This window comes from Oratosquilla oratoria, chromosome 38 (genome assembly GCF_046742065.1).
Source record: "Oratosquilla oratoria isolate Oo_2021 chromosome 38, ASM4674206v1, whole genome shotgun sequence".
Lineage (NCBI taxonomy): Eukaryota > Metazoa > Arthropoda > Malacostraca > Stomatopoda > Squillidae > Oratosquilla > Oratosquilla oratoria.
The window spans coordinates 17,619,073-17,628,907 of record NC_134814.1 but is presented as its reverse complement, the minus strand read 5'-3'; the positions used below and the strand labels follow the sequence as shown (position 1 = coordinate 17,628,907).

The 9,835-nt window shown below is 49.0% G+C and overlaps 1 pseudogene; it reads right to left on the bottom strand.

Moving 5' to 3' along the window:
• Window positions 1-2,462: 2,462 nt before the first annotated feature.
• Window positions 2,463-9,835, bottom strand: part of LOC143019808 (uncharacterized) — a 21,752-nt pseudogene continuing 14,379 nt past the window's right edge.

Below are 9,835 nucleotides of genomic sequence, written 5' to 3'. Positions count from 1 at the left end.
ATAATAATAATAATAATAATAATAATAATAATAATAATAATAATAATAGTAATAATGATAATAATAATAATAATAATAATGATAATAATAATGATACATACATCATACATATACCAAGGCTTTTTTCCCCTTACCAGGGGGGTAGCCAAAAAGGACAAGGCACAAAAACATTCCCACCCATTTCATCCCCGAAAACACTCCACACCCCTCCACCCTCCCTCCCATCTTAGCACCTCCTAGATGACGGGTCATCCCTGCACCCTGGGTCAGAAGCAGTGTCGCAGGACACAGCACATCCACAGCAAGGCCGCTTCATTAAATCGGCGACCCCCCCTCTCCGTCCCCCCATATAAAGGAGAGGACGGGGAGAAATCCCTTCGGGCTGCGTCAAAAATCTTTGCTCACACACACTACCTCACCCCCATTCCCCCGTCCAATCCACCTCATGCATCACAACATTTTCCAAATACAACCATTCTCCATTCACCCCTGTCTTCTGTCCTCTCCCGTCCTTCCTCAACAGACATTCCCCTCTTCCCCAAAGCCCCCTTCACCCCATCCATCCATCTCATCCTAGGACGTCCCCTCATGTTCACTCCCTCCACATCTGCCTTCCATACCTCCTTTACTAGTCTTTCTTCACTCATTCTTTACATGTGTCCAAACCATCCTAATACTCTTTCATCCACCCTATCTCCCAGCTCCCTTTCCACCCCTGTTCTCCTCCTCACTTCCTCATTTCTCACTCTATCTAGCCTAGTAACCCCCATCATACTTCTCAGACACTTCATCTCAAACACATTCAAGTTCTTTCTCTCTTCCTCTCTCATGTTCCATGTTTCTGCTCCATACAGTGCTGTTGGCACAATCACTCCTTCATACAGTCTCCTCTTAGCATCCATTCCCAGATTCCTATTCCTCATTACACTTTTTAAACCACCAAGGCATTTACTCGCTTCTCTCAATCTACATTCTACCTCCACCTTCACTCCACCTTTTCCTGCCACATTTGCACCCAAATATCTAAAACTATCCACTTCCTCCAGTCGCTCTCCCTTAATGCTCACTTCCAGATTACTGCCACTTTCACCCCTTGTACATCTCATCACCTTACTTTTACCCACATTTATCTTCAGCTTTCTTCTATCACACACTCTCCCAAACTCTGTCACCAGCTTCCTCAATCCCTCCTCCGATCCTGCCACAAGCGCAGTGTCGTCCACAAACAACAGCTGGCTCACCTCCCACTTTTCTCCATTTTCTTTAACCATCTCCAATCCCTGACCCACTACCCTTGCATTCACCTCTCGCACCACCCCATCCATGTATAAGTTGAACAGCCAGGGTGACATAACGCATCCCTGACGAAGTCCCACCTTTACCTCAAACCACTCACTCTCTCCATTTCCAATCCTGACACAAGCTCTACTACTCTCATAAAAACTCTTGACAGCTCCCAGAAGCTTTCCTCCTATCCCGTATATCCGCATAACCTCCCACAGTGCCTTTCTGTCTACCCTGTCGTAAGCCTTTTCCAGATCCATAAAGGCCCAGAAAACATCCTTCCCCTTACCTATAGCTTTCTCACATATCTGTCTTACCATAAAAATCTGATCTACACAACCTCTACCTGTCCTAAACCCACACTGTTCCTCACCAATTACTCCCTCTGTTCCTCTCCTAATCCTCTCAATCAAGATCCTCCCATAAGCCTTCCCAACTACACTTAACAAGCTAATCCCTCTGAAACTACTACATTCACACTTGTTCCCCTTTCCCTTGTAAAGTGGAATTATACACGCACTCCTCCAGTCCTCTGGCACTCTACCTTCTCTCCAGCAAACATTAAATAACCTCACCAACCAGTGCACCATCACTATACCTCCTTCACACGAACGGACGATGACTTTCAAGGGGGAATAGGTTTGGACAACTTTATGAACAACGAGAAGTAGCAATATTTCTAGATTCTCATCTGGAGGTAGGGCTCCACGACAAGTTCCAATTTGGACCCTTTTACAGATCGTAGCACTTTATATACATGTAGGAGATACAAGTAAACGCGTAGTTGGAAGTGTGTATGTATACTGTATATGTGCATGCGTGTAGTGGGCGTGAATCTTCTAGAACAATCAAATTGCCATTCTGTTTACATAATTGATTATCAATTATTTTGTAATGCGAAAGTTGAATATATTTGAATTATTATACAACTGAAATGTAAATTTCTGTGTACAAGGAATAATTGTAGAAAATTAAAATTAGCAACTGCCTTGGGCAAGCGAACAGCGTAAAATAGCGTCACGCAGAGACAAAGACAAGCGGGCGGTCAAGCGAGTGACATTACCAGTGAGTGATAGATATTTGTTTAATTTCCTGTGACTTAAAGTCAACTTGTGAAACGAACACTCCATCGTTTCTTTACCACCTTTATTGAATCTACACTTTCAGCTATCTCTAGCTTACCAGGTGGACATCTTCGAAGCGTTGATGCTCTCAACCTTTAAATACAAGGGATAAAACATCAACGTTCTCATGTACCACGACACCCCTCGAACCTTCATTGCCAAACACGACCTCTGGTAATGTCAAATTCAGCAGAGAAATAAAGCCGTTTTTAGTTACTTGCATTCTACTCTCATTCACGGTAACCTTGAAATTAAGTTAAAGAAACAAATAACCACTCACCTAACTGACTTGAAAACAGAGTTCATCAGATAATAATAACAACAATAATAATAATAATAATAGTAATAATAATAATAATAATAATAATAATAATAATAATAATAATAATAATAATAATAATAATAATAATAATAATAATAGTAGTAATAATAATAATAATAATAATAATAATAATAATAATAATAATAATAATAATAATAATAATAATAATAATAATAATAATAATAATAATAATAATAATAATAGTAGTAGTAATAATAATAATAATAATAATAATAATAATAATAATAATAATAATAATAATAATAATAATAATAATAATAATAATAATAATAATAATAATAATAATAATAATAATAATAATAATGATGATAATAATAATAATGATAATAATGGGCTTGGGCTCACGCTCGGGCTCAGGCCGGGCTCGGGCCTGGGCTCGAGATTAGGCTAGGACCTGGTCTCGGGCTCGGGCTCAGGATCGGGCCTGGGCTCGGGCTTTGGCGTGGGCTCGGGCCGCGGCTCGGGCTCGGGCCTGGGCTCGCGATTGGGCTAGGGCTCGGGATCGGGCCTGGGCTTGGGCTCTGGTCTGGGCTCGGGCTGGGGTCAGGCCTGGGCTTGGGTCTGGTCTCGGGCTCGGGCCTGGGCTCGGGTCTGGTCTCGGGCTCGGGCCTGGGCTCGGGTCTGGGCTCGGGCTTGTGCCGGGGTAAGGGCTCGGGCTAGGGTTCGAGCCTAGGCTCGTGTTCGGGCTCGGGCTCGGTCCTGGGCTCGGGCCTGGGCTCGGACTCGGGCGTGGGCTCGGGCTAAGGCCTGGGCTCGGGTACGGGCCTGGGCCTGGTCTCGGGTTGTGCCTGGTTTCAGGATCGGGCTCGGGTTCGGGCCTGGGATCGGGCTTGGGCTCGGTCCTGGGCTCTGGTTCGGGCTCGGGCCTGGGCTCAGGCTCGGGCCTGGGCTCGGGCCTGGGTTCGGGCTCGGGCTCGGGCCTGGGCTCGGGTTTGGGCTCAGGCCTGGGGTCGGGCTCGGGCCTGGGCTCGGGCCGGGGCTCAGGACTGGGCTTGGACCTGGGCTCGGGCTCGGGCCTGGGCTCGGGCTCGAGCTCGGGCCTGGGCTCGGGCTCGGGCCTCGGCTCGGGCCTGGGCTCGAGCTTGGGCTAGGGCTCGGGCTCGCGCCTCGGCTCGGGCCTGGGCTCGGGCCTGGACTCGGGATGGGGCTCAGGCCTGGGCTCGGGTCTGGGCTCAAGCCTTGGCTGGGGCCTGGGCTTTGGTTCAGGGTCGGGTCTGGGCTAAGGCACTGGCCCGTGCCCTAGCCCAGGCTCGAGCACAGGCTCGAGCCTAAGCACGCACCCAGGCCCGAGCCCGAGCCCAGGCCCGAGTCTGACCCTAAGCCCAGGCCCGAACCTGAGCCCAGGCCCGAGCCCGTGCCCGAGCCCAGACCCGAGCACAGGCACGAGCCCAGACCCGAGCCCGAGCCCAGGCCCGACCACGAGCCCAAGCCCGAGCCCAGGCCCGAACCTGTGCCCGTGCCCAAGGCTCGAGCCCGAGCCCAGGCCCAAACCTGAGCCGGGGCCCAAGCCCGAGCCGGGGCACGAGACCAAGCCCAGGACTAAGCCCGAGCCCAAGCCCAGGCCCAAGCACAGACCCAAGCCCAGGCCCGAGCACAGACCCAAGCCCAGGCCCGAGCCCAGGTCCGAGCACAGACCCGAGTCCGAGCCCAGGCCTGACCCCGAGCCCGACCTCGAGCCCGAGCGCAGACCCGAGCCCGAGCCCAGGCCCGAGCCGAACTAGGGAGACCAGGACTCCATTTACTGCAAGCACTCACAAGCATTCAAACATGCACTCAGTCAGTCACACATGCAAACACTCATACAGGCACTCACACATGTATTCAGTCAAACACACCAAGAGGCACACAATCTCAAACACACAGTTACCTGCCTACCCGGACGCTGGGGTGACCAGGGACTGGTCACCTGCCTACAGGGACGATGGGGCAACTCCTTGTCACCTGCCAACCGGGACGCTGGGGCGACCGTGGAACGATCGCCTGCCTACCGGGACGCTGGGTTGACCAGAACTCTATTCATTGCTAACACTCATAAGCATTCGAACATGCACTCAGCCAGTCACACATACAAACACTTATACAGGCACTCACACATGTATGCAGTCAAACATACCAAAATGCACACAATCTCTAACACACAGATACCTGCCAACCGGGACGCTGGGGTGACCAGGGACTGGACACCTGCCTACCGGGACGCGGGGGCAACTACTTGTCACCTGCCAACCGGGACTCTGGGGCGACCGTGGAACAATCGCCTGCCTACCGGGACGCTGGGGTGACCAGGACACCATTCACTTCAAACACTCACAAGCATTCAAACATGCACTCAGTCAGTCACACATACTAACACTCAAACAGGCACTCATGTATGCAGTCAAACATACCAAAAGACACACCCTCACACACACAGTTACCTGCCTACCGGGACGGTGGGGTGACCAGGGACTGGACACCTGCCTACCGGGACGCGGGGGTAATTTCTTGTCACCTGCCAACCGGGACGCTGGGGCGACCGTGGAACGATCGCCTGCCTACCGGGACGCTGGGGTGACCAGGACACCATTCACTTCAAACACTCACAAGCATTCAAACATGCACTCAGCCAGTCTCACATACTAACACTCATACAGGCACTCACACATGTATGCAGTCAAATATACCAAAGGCACACCCTCAAACACACAGTTACCTGCTTACCGGGACGCTGGGGTGAACAGGGACTGGGCACCTGCCTACCGGGACGCGGGGGCAGCTCCTTGTCACATGCCAACCGGGACGCTGGGGTCGACCGTGGAACGATCGCCTGCCTACCGGGACGCTGGGGTGACCAGTAAATCCATTCACTTCAAACATTCACAAGCATTCAAGCATGCACTCAGCCAGTCACACATACAAACACTCATACAGGCACTCACACATGTATGCAGTCAAATATACCAAAGACACACCCTCAAACACACAGTTACCTGCCTACCGGGACGCTGGGGTGACCTGGGACTGGACACCTGCCTACCGGGACGCGGGGGCAACTCCTTGTCACCTGCCAACCGGGACGCTGGGGCGACCGTGGAACGATCGCCTGCCTACCGGGACGCTGGGGTGACCAGGACTCCATTCACTGCAGGCACTCACAAGCATTCAATCATGCTCATAAGCAGATTCAGATCTCGCGTTCTTCCCTACACACATTCACCCATACATATAGTCAACCTACAAGCACACCGTTTTGCGGGGACTTCCGCGCGCTATGGAACTTACAAATCAGTCTTTTGCGCTGCCGTTCTGTCTACATAAACACGGCCGACGGAGGTGACTGTTTTATAATTGCTGATGTAATCAATTCAATGTTAGCGGCAGACTATTTGCGTAATGACGTCACCTCATGCTCACGCTCACGCTCATGCTCTTGCTTTTGCTTATGCAGCAATATTTCTGGAAGGACTGTAACAGTCTCTCGGATTGGAGGTAAATGGGTATATAAACAAATATTATTGGCCTAAAGGGAAAAAGACACGCCCTTAAGGTGTGTCACTTGTTTTGAGAAGTAAAAGACTATTGGACGAATAAAAAGTGACGTCTGAACGAAGGTGGTCTGGCGTGGAGAAAAGGATCTCGGACGAGTCGAGAGAGAGAGATCCTGAGTGTACCAAGACAGTGTAATTATAGTGGAAAGAAAAGAAAACTAATCCATTTTCCTTAACCTCAGGACTGATTTGAAGTACATGACAATTACTAGGCATGGGGCCTACTGCATAAGAAGAACTTGAAAAGTTATTGGATATGACGTAACGAAGGCAAGGGGCCTTGTGAGTGAAATTACGAGACTACTATAGTGTAACGGTCGAGGACCGACAGTGGTGGTGACAGTGGTTACAAAGGAGGTGAAAAAATATATATATACATATATATATATATATATATATATATATATATATATATATGTATATACATAAATATATTATGTATGTATGTATATATATATATATATATATATATATGTATATATATATATAAACATATATATACATGTTTATATATATAAATTTATGTATATATGTATTTATATATATACATAAATATATATATATATACATTTATATATATATATAGATATATATATATATATATATATATATATATATATTATGTATGTATGTATATATCCAACCGGGACGCTGGGGCGACCGCGGAACGATCGCCTGCCTACCGGGATGCTGGGTTGACCAGGACTCCATTCACTTCAAACACTCACAAGCCTTCAAACATGCACTCAGCCAGTCACACATACAAACACTCATACAGGCACTCACACATGTATGAAGTCAAACATACCAAAAGGCACACCCTCAAACACGCAGTTACCTGCCTACCGGGACGCTGGGGTGACCAGGGACTGGACAACTGCCTACCGGGACGCTGGGGCAACTCCTTGTCACCTGCCGACCGGGACGCTGGGGCAACCGTGGAATGATCGCCTGCCTACCGGGACGCTGGGGTGACCAGGACTCCATTCACTGCAAGTACTTACAAGCATTCAAGCATGCACTCAGCAAGTCACACACACAAACACTCATACAGGCACTCACACACGTATGCAGTCAAACATACCAAAAGGTACACCCTCAAACACATAGTTACCTGCCCACCGGGACGCTGGGGTAACTCCTTGTCACCTGCCAACCGGGACGCTGGGGCGGTCGTTCAACGAACGCCTGCCTACCGGGACGCTGGGGTGACCAGGACTCCATTCACTTCAAACACTCAGAAGCATTCAAGCATGCACTCAGCCAGTCACACATACAAACACTCATACAGGCACTCACACATGTATGCAGTTAAACACACCAAGAGGCACACAATCCCAACCACACAGTTACCTGCCTACCGGGACGCTGGGGTGACCAGGGACTGGACACCTGCCTACCGGGACGCTGGGGCAACTCCTTGTCACCTGCCAACCGGGACGCTGGGGCGACCGTGGAACGATCGCCTGCCTACCGGGACGCTGGGGTGACCAGGAAATCCATTCACTTCAAACACTCACAAGCACTCAAACATGCACCTAGGCAGTCACACATTCTAACACTCATACAGGCACTCAGTCATATATGCAGTCAAACATACCATGAGGCACACAATCTCAAACACACAGTTACCTGCCTACCGGGACGCTGGGGTGACCAGGGACTGGACACCTGCCTACCGGGACACGGGGGCAGCTTCTTGTCGCCTACCAACCGGGACACTGGGGCGACCGTGGAACGATCGCCTGCCTACCGTGACGCTGGGATGACCAGGACTCCATTCACTTCAAACACTCACAAGCACTCAAACATGCACCTAGGCAGTCACACATACAAACACTCATACATGCACTCAGTCATATATGCAGTCAAACATACCATGAGGCACACAATCTCAAACACACAGTTACCTGCCTACAGGGACGCTGGGGTGACCAGGGACTGGACACCTGCCTACCGGGACGCTGGGGCAACTCCTTGTCACCTGCCAACCGGGACGCTGGGGCGACCGTGGAACGATCGCCTGCCTACCGGGACGCTGGGGTGACCAGGACACCATTCACTTCAAACACTCACAAGCATTCAAGCATGCACTCAGCCAGTCACACATACAAACACTCATACAGGCACTCACACATGTATTCAGTCAAACATACCAAGAGGCACACAATCTCAACCACACAGTTACCTGCCTACCGGGACGCTGGGGTGACCAGGGACTGGACACCTGCCTACCGGGACGCGGGGGCAACTCCTTGTCACCTGCCAACCGGGACGCTGGGGCGACCGTGGAACGATCGCCTGCCTACCGGGACGCTGGGGTGACCAGGACTCCATTCACTGCAAGCACTCACAAGCATTCAATCATGCTCACAAGCAGATTCAGATCTCGCGTTCTTCCTTACACACATTCACCCATACATATAGTCAACCTACAAACACACCGTTTTGCGGGGACTTCCGTGCACTATGGACAAATCAGTCTTTTGCGCTTCGCGACATGCCCTCTTATCACGCGGGACAATAACACACCTGCACGAGCACCACACGAAACATCTCGCATCCCACGAGAAAATCACGTGCAGCATGTGACACGCGTGTACACTTCATGGGTCATACACACTCACAGACACACGCAAACACGCAGACGCAATATAGGAGATATAATAGTACAGTCAGACATCATAAGTGATTTCAAAGCCAATGAAAGCACAGAGATAAAAGCCTGCGACTATACATTTTATCCTCTATATTGTGTAAATACATACGTGATCTTACATAGACAAAGTCACTTACTTTTCTTTCCATGGTGCCTGCAAGCTGCCGAGCGACGTCAATTTCCATTAAACGCCCCTTCTGTCTGGAAGAAGAAGAAACATTGCAATCAGGGAGCTTAAAGGAAATTGAAAGATATATTTGACTACAAGCAAGACTATGCGAATATAGCTCTAATTCTATGCATTGCATCTAGACGAGTACACACGTGCTCTCTAACTGACAAAGTCACTAACCTTATATCCAGGGATCCAAGCGACGTCTGGTTTCCTGAAGTCGTGTGGTCGGGCGTCTGAACTCTGCGGGTCCTCCAAGTTCCCCGATTGGCGAGGCGCGAGGGAGCCCGGAGAGCAAACCGAAAACAAGAACACAGATGTGATCACCCAAAAGCTAAACGGTAACAGTGTGTATGAATGACTTATATGTATATATATATATATATATATATATACATATATATATATATGTGTGTGTGTGTGTGTGTGTGCGTGTGTGTGCATACACACACGCACACACACACATATATATATGCGTAAATAACCACTAGGAAAAAGTAAACTAACGAAGCAGAGCGCTTTCGTGTAATTACATCTTCAGTGCAGATACAATAAGTCCTTCTTTATATCTGCACTGAAGATGTAATTACACGAAAGCGCTCTGCTTCGTTAGTTTACTTTTTCCTAGTGGTTATTTACGCATTTGTGAACACACGCTCCTAGTGTTTTTATTGCACATATATATATATATATATATATATATATATATGTGTGTGTGTGTGTGTG